Source organism: Linepithema humile, chromosome 1 (assembly GCF_040581485.1).
Source record: "Linepithema humile isolate Giens D197 chromosome 1, Lhum_UNIL_v1.0, whole genome shotgun sequence".
In the NCBI taxonomy this organism is placed as follows: domain Eukaryota; kingdom Metazoa; phylum Arthropoda; class Insecta; order Hymenoptera; family Formicidae; genus Linepithema; species Linepithema humile.
In genome coordinates, this window is record NC_090128.1 from 16,939,078 (window position 1) to 16,956,228 (window position 17,151).

The 17,151-nt window shown below is 34.5% G+C and overlaps 1 long non-coding RNA gene across 1 annotated transcript; it reads right to left on the reverse strand.

The window, feature by feature from the left end:
- Positions 1-4,106: 4,106 nt before the first annotated feature.
- LOC136997416 (uncharacterized) lies at positions 4,107-9,867 on the reverse strand. The gene is made up of 3 exons (XR_010888170.1): positions 7,646-9,867; positions 7,409-7,568; positions 4,107-6,527 (listed from the first exon to the last, which is right to left on the reverse strand). It is a non-coding gene; the product is annotated as an uncharacterized lncRNA (long non-coding RNA).
- Between the last annotated feature and the right edge of the window lie 7,284 nt (positions 9,868-17,151).

Consider the following 17,151-nt stretch of genomic DNA (forward strand, 5'->3'; position numbering starts at 1 on the left):
TAGACCATACGATGGAATGATGGGTGGTCTATAGAGGTGCTTGCCCCGATTCCCGGCTTTCGGATTGGATGGTTAAGAATCGGTATATAAGTTCGCAAAGCCTTGGGTCACTGATCTAATAAATTTGACAGTTTACGACTGTCGCGTGCCCTTGGTGTCGCGTGGAGAGTGCGACTAATGCATCTCGGTTTCCCAGACCTACTGAACACGTGCGCCGTATCAGGTATCGCGCCTTCTCGGCATGCGACTGCGGTCATTGCCCGATCGTTACTCGGTAAAACCCTATCTATTAGCTAGGGTTCCCGTAGGTGGAATTCAAGAATATGACTAGCTGATGCCAGTTTTTCTTTTTATCTCTTACTCTAACCGTCTAGAGTCGGTTAAGGACTCCAGCTACCGCAAAGTTTTGACTTTTACGGTTTTTCTGGCAACGATAGGCACGCTGAGCGGCCAAGGTATTTTGAAATATCCATGCCCCTTGCTATTTTTCTTTGTGAGAAGATTCGAGCTCCTGGTGTTTCATGAGAAAAACAGCTCTGGCGTTATAATATTCCTTAAGAGTTTTTGTTGGTCCCGCGTTTACTAGGTCTGGTATTTAATGAAAAGAAAAAAATCGTGAAGTTTGATCAGGACGTAACAGTATTTATAGTTTCGAATATATATTTCTTGAATAATGTAAGATCATGCAGGCATCACTTGAATGATCAAGGTCTTCTACAGTACTTACTCGGTGGATTACGGTTTGTTAATAGGCCATATGTGATAAAAAGATTAGAATTACACGCATTTCTACAGGAATTTCGAAACGTTGCAAATAGTCGATGGATTTATGAAGATGAGAACAGTTTCACGGATGATGAATTTAAAACAATGTTTCCTTTAAGCAAATCGCAATTTCAAGAGCTCTTTACATTCTATGATCCTGTACTGACAGAAGAAGGTCACAGATACATTGCTAAAAGAGATCTGTTAACTTTTTTGTGTAAGTTGCGACAAGGTAGCAGTTATCGGAGCAATAACTTTTTAAAAATTATATTTTAATTTTTGAGTACGCAAGCAGTAAGTATGGCCATCGCTACCTCTCATAAGCTGGCAGGACCAAATCAGCAGAATCGAATGCGACTTATCGGAAAATTTAGTACTCATTTTGTACTATTTTTTATCACAAAAAATAATTTTGTACCCCGTGCCATTTAAGAAAAAATCGTGGCGCTGCCAACTTCATATTAAGCTAGCAAAACCAAAAAAAAGAAAATATATATATAAATAAAAAACACAACGTATAAGTTAGCGTTGAATTTGTACCACCCAAAAAAAGTCAAAATATTTCCATTAACCTTTTAAAACAACCCTTATTTCGTTTATCCTAGAAAATAGGACATTTCTCTTCCGATCTTTTAAGAATTTAACTAGCAAAATTGAACTAAATTTATCTTATTATTTACCACTTGTCATGTACTATTTTGTACCACCAGAAAGAATTTTGTACCCCGTGTTATTTGAAAAAAATCGTGGTCCTGCCAACATAATGTGGAACTAATTGAATAAAATTTATTAAAAAATAATAAATAACGATAGATTCTATTAGTACTAAATACTAAACTAAACTAAACTAAACTAAATTATTATAAATGATATAAATGATATAAATTTTAATTTTAACAATTATACATATATACTGTATATCAATAAGGCAGGTGTTATTAAAGATTTTTCTTTAAGATTTTTTTCTTTTTTTTTTAGGTCATTATATTCGACCCATGTTTGTCCAACTCTTACGATAAGCGCATAGCTGTATAATGTCCGAGTGTTCGTATGCCTCTTGTTAAAATGGGTCTTTTATATGTTACAATGCCGAGTAACTTATGTATCATTCCATTCAATGGATTTTTGAATGACTTATTGATGTTGTTCAATTTTATTTGTGAATCAATGTCTGTGGTGGAGAAGATTTCAAAAACAACAATATCTCCTGGAAAATAAACAATTATTAAATCAAAAGAAAGTAAGTATAGTATACTTCTATAAAAAAAAGTACTAATAGAAGAAAGATTATAAGTAATAAAACGCAAAATATGTAACGAAACATAAAATAAAACTTTTTTATTATAAAAAAAAAAACAAAGTTAAAAATAATATTTTGGTTTAATTTCGAATCCTCCTCAGTTTAGCAATATTACTAGTAGTGTATTTTGTATCTCAACATCCGCGCTTTGATTCTTATAGTCTTTCTTTTAATATTTTTAAAGTTGATTAAAATTGATTAATTAAACGAACTTACGTGAAGTTCGATTACAATTATGCTGTCTCGTCCGGATGGATAATCGTAGTAGCGTTCCGCTGCGCTATCCTCAACAGGTTTTTAACTAAATTTAAAAAAGGCGCCGCTCTGTTACACTCAGGCGCGCCTAACTGCACTCACGAGCCTTCATTAGTTCAAAGCAAACAAATCTGAAATATATGGTGTGGGTGGGAGGGACTCTCCATCCGGACGAGACAGCATAATTGTAATCGAACTTCACGTAAGTTCGTTTAATTAATCAATTATGCAATGTCTCGTCCGGATGGATAATCGTAGATGTTTAAAGCTCAGATTTGTAATGGAGTTAAAAGTAAATAAAGTACAACTTTATTTGCCTTTTAAACTTCTTGTCTATTTTATTATAAATGAACATATGATCCAACATACATGTGTAAGTCCGAAACACAAACTATATTTTTTTTTTTTTTTTTTTACGAGAACTAGTATCTAGCCTTATGAAATATTCAGGATCTTAGCCTGAAAAGATGAGTCTGTAATTATTGGTCGATTATAAAATCGAGCAAAAACATCCGAGGACCTGCTCCAACCAGCCGTCCGTCTGATTTCATCTAAGCTAATGCCCCTACTTGCCGCGAGAGATGTTAAAGCATGGCGAGTAGAATGTGCTAAAAAAATACTTATGTCCACTTTCGCTGCGTCTAGTTCTGTCTTGACTCAACGACCTAGTGTCTGGGAAGAGACTGAATTGTGTGGCACACGAAAAGAGATAAAAAAAGAGTCGCAGCCTCTCTAACGGAGATTGCAAGTGACTTGAAGATAAAGTTTTATTAAGGAAACAATACAAAGTTCTGGTTTGTCCAGGAAGGGTTTGAATGTGAGTAAAGGCTGAACTTTCCCAACGCCGGAAGTTTTAAGCTTAGCCGGGATTTTTATGATTATGGAATCTGATATGATAACATTCGATAATTGAATAGCTGCAAGCGTTTGCATTCTTTGAGCCGTTGTGAGAGCAAGGAGTGTTACCAACTTCCTCGATATCTGTTCTAGCGAAAGATCTCCATGTGGATATAAAGTGGCCAAATGATCAATTACTGGAGATGGGTCCCAGATGAAATCATAACGAGGGCGTTGTGGTTATAAAGTTGCGACACCCTTGAAAAATCTCTTTATTAAAGGGTGAGACCCTATCTCTTCCGAAGAAATAAGAGATATGGCTGAACGATATGTATTTAAGGTAGCATAAGAGCCTACCTCCGAAAAGAAAGCGGATAAGAAATCTAGAAAAACGGGAACCGACGGGGCAAAGCAGCTGATCCCCTTCTGTTTACAGAAAGACCACCATAATCTAAGGGGTTTTGATTATTGCGCTATTGTAGCGTCCGAAACTGATGCAAGCGTTGCAGTCAGTACTGAGAACGGTGTCCCCTTGAGCAAAAAGGCTTGCCGGATAATTTCGCGGCTACCAGGGAAATCCTGTTCCAAGCTGGGTGAACGTCTCTGAAAGGAGATGATAACATGTTAATGTCCGGTTCAAATTGGATTGGTTGGTTGACTATAAGTTGATTGAATAAAGGAAACCATGGCTGGGCTGGCCACCAAGGAACAACGACAACTCCTTCAGCCTTATCAGTAATGATCTTCCGTAAGACCTTGAGAATCAAAATGAAAGGGGGGAATGCATAAAAATAAAATTTGCTCCAATTTAATGAAAACGCATCAACTGCTTGTGCTAAAGGATCCGGATGCCAAGAGACAAAGCGCTGGCACTTACTGTTAATCGATGTAGCGAACAAGTCAATATCGAAACGACCAAAATAACAATAAATAAGAAGTTAATTCTGTCAAAATACTCCTGTCCAAGAGCTCACTCTGTTTCTTCCGACACAACTCGTGATTCAGCGTCTGCCTCAATATTCTGAGCCGAAGGGATATATGAGGCATATATGAATATATCTCGCTTTGCGCACCAATACCAGATTTTACGGGCAAGTTCGGATAAAATGGGGAATTTGACCGAACCCATACGATTAATATACGAAAGAGCCGTGGAATTATCTACCCTTAAAAGAATGTTAGATCCTTGTAAGTGGGAGGCAAAGCATCTCAGTGCGTGAAATGTGGCTAAAAGTTCCAAATAATTAATATGATGTTGTTTGTCCTCTGGTGACCAAAATCTATGAGTCCGAGCTCCACCAGACGCGGCTCCCCATCCTGTTAAGGAAGCATCAGAGGAAATCTCAATATCGAAACGACCTGATCGAATATAATTGCGTTGTGACTTGTTTTTAAAAACAGCCTTCCACCATAAAAGATCCTCTCTGAGCGAAGCTGGGAGGGGCATCTGGGCTTCAAAATTATTGTTTGTTGCTTCAAGAGCTAGAAACTTTTTTCTTTCTAGAATTTTGGTATGCAGCATACCATACTGTACAGCCGGGCAAACAGATATCAGAGAACCAATATAACTTGCCAAAAAACGAATCTTGCAGCTGCTTTTACCTAACATGGTAAGAGTCATCTGTAGAAGATTATCTCTTTTGTCGGGCGGAATCGAGACCGCAAAATATTGGGTATCAAAAATAAAACCCAAAAATCGGCAAGAGTTCGTCGGCGTGAGTACACTCTTACGTCTGTTAATAATAAAGCCTAGAGAGGATAACAGGTTCATCGTTGTAGTGACATTTTTTGCACATTGATCATATGTGGGTGCGATGAGAAGAAAGTCGTCCAAGTAAACCACCGAGAAAAAACCCTCTTTCCTAAGGGAATATAAGACTGGTTTTAAGATCTTTGTGAAGATATACGGGGCTGAAACCAGTCCAAAAGGTAGGGCTTTAAACTGGAAGAGTTGATTCTGGAAACGAAATCGCAGAAATTTTCTATCATCCTGGTGAATAGATAAAAGAAGGTATGCATCCTCCAAATCAATTGAGGCCAAAAAATCATCTGCGGAGAGGAGGCGAATTACCGTTTTCCAGTCCTCTAGTTTGAAATGCGGAGCTAAAATAAATTGATTGAGACGTTTTAAATTGAGAATAAATCTCCAATCTCCCGATGATTTCTTAATAACAAAATATGGAGAAAGAAATTGATCCTTGCATTCCGTCACAATCTCGATTGCTCCTCTAACGAGAAGTCGAGAAATTTCCTGGGAGCAAATTTGCTCCTCAAACTTAGATAGGTGGATAGGAGGATCATTAACCTGAGAAGGCGGGTGTTGTGTGAACGGTAGTCTATAGCCAGCAATGGTCTGTAGGATTTTCTGGTCTGATGTAATTTCCTTCCACCGGGGAAGAAAATACGATAACCTGCCGGCAATATTTACCTCCTCCTGGCTTAGTGTTTCCTCGACCTGGAGCGATATGATGACCGGCGATTGTTGTTCGCCGCCCCTGTTTTCCTCGTCGCCGATCTCGGGTATCTCACAGGGGCGCGGGTGTTTCTCGATCTAACAGGGGCTACCTGCGTCGGTTGTTTGATCGGCTGCTGAACTCTCCGAGATATTGCTAACAGCGTTTTAATGATATCTTTGGATGATTTTTCTATAGAGGCCGCTTTCTTAATCTGTTCTCCGAAGGAAGAACCAAAAAGGAGATCGTCAGCTGGAATGGCATCCGCTATATTTTTAGCGATCAAATTAAGGGCGGGTGTGACCTGCGCCCTTCTAGTCAGAGAGAGCCGATAAAAAAGGTCCGCCAGAATCCTTGCTCCCTCATTGACCTTTGTAACCGCTATGCGAGCTTCAGGGCCGAGAGAATTTTGCGTAACTGGCCTAAGGAAGTCTGATATGACTTCGCCTAAGGCGCACAGTGCTATGCCCACCTGATCTTGGTTTTTACCTCCATATTCATCCCTCTTGACCATGGAGTTGTTTTTGAGTGCTATTTTACACTCTTGATTCAAGGTGGGGGCCTTAAGAAAAGCTGCTGTCTCGGGGGGGGGGGGGGGTATTTTCTTAACAAGAGCTTTTATTTTTAATACTTTTCTTAATTATTTATTCAAGTAATTACTATATTGCATATGTAAAAAATAAAATTATCATGACAATAAAATTCTTATATAGAATATTTCAATACCACTTTTTTATAATTTACCAAAACTAAATAAAACAAAAAAATCTATAGTTTTTCTCAAACATTTCATTTCTTCTTTTCATGTCGTTTTGTATTTTGATTTATCCGATCTCCAGCATGCTGTAGCCAGTTTTTAATTACAGTTTGGATGGAATGGGAAGAAATACTCTTTCCACTAATACTGATGATTACATCTGAAAAAATTCTGTTAATGAATTTTATATAATAAAAAGTTAAAATTATAAATTATTATAAAATTATTAAAATTATAAATTTTTATTTTTATTATATATTTACTATTTTCTAAAAAGATATTCAGAATATATTATATAAAAAATATATTCAGAATATATATTTCAGTATATTATACTCAGAAATTATTAATTAAGAAACGTAAAAATAAATAAATTAATTAACTAATTCTTGAACGTTAAAAATATGTAATAAATAGATGAAAAAAATTTAATTAATAATAATAATCTCTATAATAATAATAATGATTAAAATATTATGGAAAAATTACAACAAAAATATGTTATTAACTATTTCTTTTTTACATTTTATTAGATTACAGTACACAAAGTATCCAAAAAGTGACACAATTGGTGTGTAGTGGATGTCGGACGATAGAATTTAAATTTTAAAAAACTTGAGTTTTTTTTTACAATATTTAATAAAGGAGATGTTATTAATCATAGTTTAGCTAATCTGCGCAACTCTTTAGATGGATATTATCTCTGTAAGTCACACGTTTGTTAGAATGCATAGCAAAGCATTAAGTACACTACTAAGTGCATAGCTCATACGTAATGTCCACCTAAAAAATGGTGCAGATTGGTTAAACTATGTTTAATATCATTTATATGACAATTGCTTATTTCTGGAACTTTGTGTATCTCTTTATATATTTTAAAATGTAAAATAATTTAACTAATTAATAAAATAATTTAATAAATTAATTTTACTTTTACTTTGAATTAATTTTTTTCCAATTTTTAATAATTTTTATCAAAAATAATAATTATATAATAATTAGTTAAAAGTAATAAATAAAACTATAAGAAAACAAAAATACCGATAATGACGTCAACAAATTTCATGTCTCTCGTTTGTATAGTATTTTTTTGTCCGGTCCATGAGAGTTTGTAAGCTGGATGATCAGTTAGAGTAAGTTTTAATGCGTTTCTTACATGTTGTTCCGCATCTTTTCTTCCTATAATTCTAATTATCCTTTTCTGTAACAAAATTTATATAATTTAACTTTTATACATGTATTTTTATTTTTTAAATTTAATTGACAAAGAGTACTTACATATTGTGATAATGATACGGAGTCTTGTGTTATCAATTTATTAAATTCTTCTAGTGCCTCAGGTGTTCCAATCGGTAAATTCAAATTTATTGTGTTCTCTTGTGAAGAATATGGATGTATATCTAACAATAATTGTTAGATTGTAACCAATAATCGTGTAATTTTTTTAATGTCATTCTGACAAGCTCCTATTTAAGAAAAACATTGTGTGTGTGTGTGTGTGTGTGTGTGTGTGTGTGCGCGCGCGCGCGCGCGCGCGCGTGTGTGTGTGTGTGTGTGTGTGTGTGTGTGTGTGTGTGTGTGTGTGTGTGTGTGTGTGTGTACATATGTATATAATTATAAATATGTGTACATATATTATAATTAATTAATATATAGGAAGAGACAATAACTATTGCCACCTTGGATATTTTCAAAAGTATTAGAGTAGGAGAAAAATTTGCTTAACAGAAATTATATGATATAGAAGATATTCGAGAAACCAATAATTATTACTTTACCTTATATATAACTATAGTTAAATCATATTTATTGGAATATGAATTAATAAAAATTTATTTTTATACACTTACTACAACATAATTCATTATGAGATTCTTCTTTTCTTGTGATATTTTGTTCAATCTTTTGTTGATTGGTTTTATTAGGTGTTCCTAAATAACAATTCCTCCAAGTTTAGGTTATTTTACGTTTTATGGCTGGTTTATGCTTCGGTCTTAATCTTAATCTTAGTCTTAGTCTTAACTTAATCTTAAGGACTCGTTTATGCTTCCCTGGAAATTCGGACTACGCATGTGCAAATGTAACAAAACCTAACCACTAATTTATTTTTATAATTTGGATTTTTTTTATTCCAAACAACATCGAATTGTTGGACACATTCAATTAAATCAGCATCACTCATTTTCGTATTTTACAAAAATCGAAAACCATTATTTCGCGTGGTTTCGTGCTGCGTCGGACGTCAGACTTACCTCATTGGCCCGGCCTTAGGACATTAGGGACTAAAGTTAAAAGATGGGATCTTTCCAAGATTAAGATTAAGACTAAGATTAAGACTAGGGAAGTATAAACGCCCTTATGGCATTCTACGTTATCAACTCTTAAGATTAAGATTAAGACCGAAGCATAAACCGCGCGCGCGCGGCCAATACTTGGGCTATGTCACTTGGCGCGCACAACGCGAGCGTTTATTATTGTTTATTATCCTTGACGACCGTATCGAACTACCGGTTGTCATTGGTTCAAGAGCTTATTTACTAGAGACATCTATAAGTGGACATCATAAATTTTTTGAAAGACGTCTTATAAAAAGATAATTTATTGATATCATTTTTAAGAGATGTTAATGAGGTCTTCAAAAAGTCCTCTTAAAGAGCTCTTCCTCTTAATAATGCTCACTGGGTTTACATTTATTTATATTTATATCTTTATACATTTATATTTTTATTTATATCTTTAAAATTACAATCTAGAACAAATATAAATGGAAGTAAAAATTACCAAAATCTATTAATAATAAATTTAACAGAATAAATTTAACGAAAACAAATTCTATTAACAATCAACTTACCATTAATAACGCCAGATTTAGCATCTGCAGAAATGTAATGATTTTTAAATTGAAACTCACATTTTATGTGTGTAGCTTTCAAAAATTTGTCAGTTATCATTTCTTGCCACATGCCAGGTTGTAAAACTTTACGCAAACGATAATATGTTTTTCCTACATTATTAATGTTACGTTTATATACTTTTTCCGTCAGAAGATTTGTAAATTCCTCTCTCAGTAAAGAAATGACATAAAAATGCTGTTTCATGTTGTTATCATCTGACGAAATATTTACAGAACTTTCAATCCAGTTCAAGTCACTTAATGCACTTTCATTTGCGTTTTTGTCATTGCACACTTTATCAAAAATAATATCTTTTATATTATATCGATTGCACATTGTAAATACATATAAATTATTTGTTGTCACTTTATTTTCTAAGTCTTTTGCTATAACATTCCACACATCATGCGTTTTCGAAACAATATTCCCACACAGCACAGAAAGTTGAAATAACGTCGCTGAGACGTTGCAATGTTGAATGTTGAAGTATAAAGGTTTTTTCAACATTGAATCTATGTTGATTTTGCTATATTGATTGTTAAATGTTGCTATAACGTAGAAACAACATTTAACAATTATTATCTTTTGAAATAATATAATAATTATTACAATAATTATTAATAAGAAATAATAATATAATTATATATATATATATATATATATATATATATATATATATATATATATATATTTAAATAAAAATTAATTTTAAACATTTATTTCGTTCAATTTTTCAAAACATTATTATAATGCATAATATATATAAATTCTGCATTGAATAAATGTTGAATCAATATTGAATTAATGTTTCTTGTCTTGCAGACATTGCAATTCAGCGGACATTAGACATTTCTTCAATATTTTTTCAACATTGAATCTATATTTTGCAACGTTGCTGAAACATTTATAATGTTACAATTCTACGTTTTTTAGATATTGATTCAACGTTTGTGTGCTGTATGGGATTGCTATTGTTTTTTACTATATCTTTATATTTTAATATAGCTGATTTTATTTTTTCGGGATCTACTTTTCCCGGTCTACCACGTACTGGAGGCATGATAAAAATTACGTATTGCTCATGAGTTGTTAGACACTAAAGAACGAACAATGTCGCGTTGATCCTGTATGAGCTGCACTGATCGTCTAAACTGTTCTTAGTCGTTTGATACCAACACTAGAAATACACTTGAAACAAATGCCAAGCAGCAGGATCGCGCTTCATTTGTCTTATGCATTGAGTAAAAAGAAACAGGAGGGAGCGTTTGGTCGTAAAAGTGCGGACGGAAGTGACTATATAAAGTGGTCGCTCAAGATGGCCGCTCAAGGGCGCCAATATTGAATGACTTGTTATGTTTAATTAGGAAATAATGTACAATTAAAAGAAAATAACTATAATATGCAACAATAATACCAAATTTTAATGGCGTTTTTCATTGGGATTGCACTCGTGCAGTATTTCCATAAGAGCAATGTTAAAATCTAAAATCTAAATTTATATTAAATCCTTCGTCCTTACAAAAATTTATCTATGCATTTCTTTGATCCGGATTTTTCGGAAACCTGTTTGTGAGTGAAAATTATTTAGTAATTATTGTGAATCTACAATTTCACAATACTATACATATGATTATAATCTCCAAAATAAAAATCTCATTATTGTTGATAATACTAACCGATGAAACGTCATTCCATGATTTCGAGCTGCTGCTGTTATGCCACAAGCTCTACAGTATACCATTTTGATCGTTTATTTCCATACACTGTTGCATAAAAGACTATACACTGCATATTAATGCGTACGGCGTACGGTATGCTGCTTGCCGCTATGCTCGAGCATTCCCTCTCACTTTCAAAAAGTGGTCGCTCAAGATGGCTGCCATGACGTACATCCGTCCGCGGATTTACCTAGTCCTGGCTAGTATATGCTCCCTCCTGTTTCTTTTTACTCAATGGTCTTATGTCGATCCAACAACGCAAACGCACAACGCGATCGCGCTTCCACTGTTTTATGACGAAAACAGCTAAGTAGCGCGATATTATAAAATTAATTTTGATTTAATATAGTAAGATTTTGTATAGTATAGTATAGTATGATATTACAAATAATTCCATAATTTTAATGATATAATGTATGTATTATAATGTATGTCAGGGCTCGGAATTATTTCATCTTTTCGGCCGATTCTCGTGGTATACGCCTCCTTTCTTCTCCTTACCGCGCGTGCGGCAGCCAGCGCCGCCGAGCGTTAGGAACGGCGCTATTCGATAAATGTTGGGTTCTTCTCTTTGATCATTAAAAGTTAAAAAAATTATCAAAAATATTTTTTTTATTTTAAAATTTATTATGTGGAAATATTTTAATAGATTTCCACGTCACCCATGAGGTACTATTGCTATTAAAAAAAAAAATATTTTTAATAAAATTTTTAACATTAATTAAATAGCGCCGCTCCTAACGCTCGGCGGCGCTGGCTGCCGCGCGCGCGGTAAGGAGAAGAAAGGAGGCGTATACCACGAGAATCGGCCGAAAAGATGAAATAACTCCGAGCCCTAATGTATGTTATAATATAATTATTTCGAATGTAATTCATATCAATTATGCAAATACATATTTATTTTATCTATATATTATTTATCATATTTATTTTATTATTAAATAAAATCATAAAACAATATTAATTATTAAACATCGTACAAATACGAACATTTTTCAGAAAAATTAGTACAAATTCAGTACTAATAGAATCTATCGTTATTTGTCATTTTTTAATAATTTTTATTCGGTTAGTTCCACATCATGTTGGCAGGACCACGATTTTTTTCAAATAACACGGGGTACAAAATTCTTTCTGGTGACACAAAATAGTACATGACAAGTGGTAAATAATAAGATAAATTTAGTTCAATTTTGCTAATTAAATTCTTAAAAGATCGGAAGAGAAATGTCCTATTTTCTAGGATAGACGAAATAAGGGTTGTTTTAAGAGGTTAATGGAAATATTTTGACTTTTTTTGAGTGGTACAAATTAGTACAAATTCAGCGCTAACTTATACGTTGTGTTTTTTATATATATATATATATATATATATATATATATATATATTTTTTTTTTTTGGTTTTGATAGCTTAATATAAAGTTAGCAGCGCCACGATGTTTTCTTAAATGGCACGGGGTACAAAATTATTTTTTGTGGTACAAAATAGTACAAAATGAATACTAAATTTTCCGATAAGTTGCATTCGATTCTGTTGATTTGGTCCTGCCAGCTTATGAGAGGTGCCATCGTTATAGTTAGACAACCTTTAATGCAAAAATTCGTACCAGCAAACATTGAATTTGAATCGATTTCTAGATAAGAATATATTGCAAGACATGTTACAGATTTTGGAAATGAATTATATAACCTTTAACCTGATATTCGCAGAGCTATAGCTTACTCTGGAACTTACTCTTACATAGGTAAGAGCAGCAACTTTCGTGCGTTAAGACAGTCTTATAGTATGCATAAAAATCGACACTTGGTAAAACCGCTTTAATTGTAGCTCCAGATGGCTATATTCTAGCAATTCAAGGAGCGTACTTTGACTCGTACTCAGACTCCCGTGACAATGATGCAGAAATGCTACGTCATAAGTTTGATCGAGATGTTGCTGGTATGAGAGCGTAGTTTCATGATGGTGATATCTTGATAGTTGACAGGGGATATAGAGATGCTCTTCCTCTCTTTGAACGCTTAGGTATTGAATTTAAAATGCCAGCACTTCTTGAATGTGGACAGCATCAATTATTAACAGAAGACGCCAATAAATCGCGGATCATTATTAAAACACGATGGATTGTAGAAGTACGAAATGGACATATCAAATCAATGTTTAAATTCTTTGCTCAAATCATTGCCATGCCCCATGTACCTAGCATTGGCGATTTCTATCGCATTGCTGGCGCAATTATAAATCGATATCATCCTCCTATTTCAATGAAAGGAGCTAACGCTGATCTAGCAAAACAATTATTGGATAGGTCATAGAATGTTAATGTTGTACAAGCGCTTGTTGAAGAAAAAAATCTTCGAGCTAGGTTTGGTCAATGGCTGCAGTTAAACCAGCAACATGTGCCGCACTTTCCACGTCTTACGTTAGATTATCTGCGAGATCTCATCATTGACATTTATCAAGTTAATTTTGCTCCTTTTTACGTACAAGACAAACTTGAACGAGAAGCAAATGAAGAGTTAGACATTAACAACAATAAACCTGGTTTGTTGAGAGTCCGAGTTTTTTCTCGTTTTCGGAATGCCACAAAACACCAGTTGTGGATCTGTTTGAGCGAAGTGAACAAGCTATCTCTTCTTCGAACTTTGGAAAGCGGAAGATATTTGAGTATGTGCTTCCGTTCATGGGATCTGTATAAATTTCCTATGCTGCAAAACACGACCAAGCATTCTTGGGCGGTCAAAGCCGCGACGCAATTAGAAAAACTGCGATACGTAATCCTTGTTCTTCAAACCGATCGAAAAAATGTGCTCTCTGAAAACGCTACTCAATTTGATGCTTGTAAACTCATCAATGTGAGACTGCATCTAAATTCAGATTTTTATCCGTACGACGATATGAACTTGGATTTCGACAGGAATCGATACGCTATACTGTATAACATGTATGCGCGTTTCCGCAAAGCTTATTACGAATGCGATAATACGTATTTGGATATTGACGAATTCTTGAAAGCCGGTCTGTTTGTAGTCATAGATTGTTTGCGACAAAACGACTCTGAGTCAAAAGAGCCACCGTCGACGTGCGAATAGAATTTGATTGTAAAGAAAATATACCGGCCAACACCACCGCCTATTGTCTCATTATACACGATCGAATAGTAAAATATAACCCGTTAGTTAAACAACATTGTACGCAAAATATGTCGTATAAAAAGGTATAAATTTGACGTGTAAGAATGGGAACGTTAGTTTTCCGATGATCGACAACGATGTCGGACGTATCAAACGACGATTTCGTCGACTTGCAAAGTTTGCGTTCAACATTTTTATTGTGAAAGAAGCAGCGGTACTTCGTGATCGATGTGAATTATGAGGATATTGCATGACTTGGACGTAATCGAAACCTTGCGTTGTGGATATCACATGAGACATTGCGTTATGCAGAATGTTTGCAAATTGTACAAGTGGTGGTTCGAGCGTAACAAACTTGTAAAATAATTATGCTTTATATTAATAAAAATATGTATATTGCACTCGTATGACTTTTATTTCACCTTTTACCCGTTACATGATCCTTCATGTAATATAACCTATCGTTTATCCCACGAGGTATAATAGATTATACGTAGAAAGAACATCTTTCAACGTCTATCGAACATCCATCGAACATCCATCGAACATCCATCGAACATCTATTGAACGTCTATGGAACATCCATCGAACATCTATCAAACGTCTTTCGAACGACTATGGAACATCTATGAAACATCCATTGAACATCCATCGAACATCTATTGAATGTCTATGGAACATCTATCGAACGTCTTTGAATGTCTATCGTACGTCTACTGAATATTTATCGTAAGTTAATTGAACATCTTTGACCGTCTATCGAACATCTATCGAACGACTTTTAACATTTTTTGTTCTTTTATCAAATTACATATGATGGAATATTCTTCTAGAATGTTTTTCAAGAGAGGAATTACATTTTGAGATTGCAATAAAAATTAGGAGTGCGTGCCTTTGTCATTTTATGTTGAGTTTGAAAAGATGACTCTCCGTAGAGTAGCCATATAGATTTACAACACATCTATGGGATGCGTTATATTCCTCCTCCTTCTCAAAGAAGAATTAATATTATGTTACATTTTAAGATTACGTTAGAACTTAAGAGTATATCTTTACATATTATTCAACTATATCTTTTGTTTTATGCTGAGTTTGGAAAAGATAACCTCCATAGGGTACCCACATAGATTTGCAACACATCTAAGGGATGCGTTATAAAAGACATCGGAGGCTGGGACAATCACAAGTTCTCCTATAGATCACGAGAAAAAATGGAGTTATAGAACCTTGAAATTGGGCAAATCGCAACATTGGCAGCAACTGTAGCCGAAAGAGTTACCACCCACACGGAAGATAATATCCAATAGACGTCCATATAATCTCCATAACTCCATACTACATCTATCTCTACGATGGATATTGGATAGGTTTCTATTAAAAATCCATATTATTTCTATGATAAATGACGATATAAATCCATCATAAATGTCTATTAGACATCTGTTATCGATGTTTGATAGAAGTATCAGTATCCATAGCAGTGATGCGATCTTTCCCACAGCGGTCCCGGCTCGGCTGTGCTCGGCTGCCTCACACAACCTTACAGAAGCGCTACGTCACGTATCTGTGTGCACACGGATACGTGACGTAGCGCTTCTGTAAGGTTGTGTGAGGCAGCCGAGCACAGCCGAGCCGGGACCGCTGTGGGAAAGATCGCATCACTGATCCATAGTAACGAATATTGTTAGGGCATCGTTGATGTCAAACATTTCGGCTGATCATTCAGCCATTTTCAGTGCTAACGTTACAAATCTGTTTAGTAGAAAGATTGTGGTTTCAATTCGTCATTAATAAAATTATTTGGAAAAATCACAAATGTGATTGCGAGATAGTCTTGTTTATGTAGGTGTTAACAGAATGTCATCATGTTCTCGACTGTCTCACAGTTCTCGACTGTCTCACAGTCGTGACATTCTGTTAACACCTATATAAACAAGACTATTTCGCAATCATATTTGTGACTTTACTTCCAAATAATTTTTTTAATGACGAATTGAAACTACAATCTATCAGCTCTATGAAATATCTATGGAACATTATGATTGCTCCATATGATATCTATGAACATATTTAATGGATGTCGAATGGAGGTATGTAATGCGGAACTGTGGATGTCTAGTAGACATTTATAGGAGATTACATAGACATCTAATAGAGGTTTCGAATCTCCATGATGGACATCTAGTGGATATCCATTAGAGCTTTTTGTTCCGTGTGGACACTTTGATTAACACAATGCACCGCTTTCAAACTTTGGTGCAAGAAATGCAACGCTATGTCCCCGGATCGTTCCAGATCACATATGATGTGGATGAAAATGGACATGGAACAATAATACTCTCCGTGTAAGTATAATATTATTATATTCAATTACTGATCCCATATTATTAACACACGCACGCACGCACGCACGCACGCACGCACGCACGCACGCACGCACGCACGCACGCACGCACGCCTTTAACTTTTTAAATAAAAAACAAATTTTTTAATAATGTATCAAATAAAATAAGTTAACCCAGGGAGAAACGTAAAGTCGAATAGATGTCTAGTTGACGTCTATTCGATAGATCTAAAATAAGTTGATTTTTGCATCTCGGTAGACGTCAAAATGGTTTCTATTAGACACATCTATTAGACGTCTTGTAGATGTCTTATAAATGTTGATTAGACGCCATATATAAAGCTTATATAAAGCTCGTATCAAACCATGCATTAACAATTAAAATTGAAATTTGACTAAACAGAACAAAGAAATTTTAGTCTTCTGTCCTGATTAATTAAATTCCAATCTTCAATCTTTAATACGTAGTCTGATATGGGCTTAACCCAACGGATTGTTAATATATATTAATGAACTGTCAAAATTATAGCCTCGTGTAATGTAATGTCAGATTTATTTATATGTAGTACATAAGTACATTGTTTTATTATAATATGCAATATTGTTTTAAGGATCACTGAAACATATACTGAGAAAAAATACAGCATTGTAGGATGCTTGCGCATTTATATCTTTAATATCATTTGACGCATACA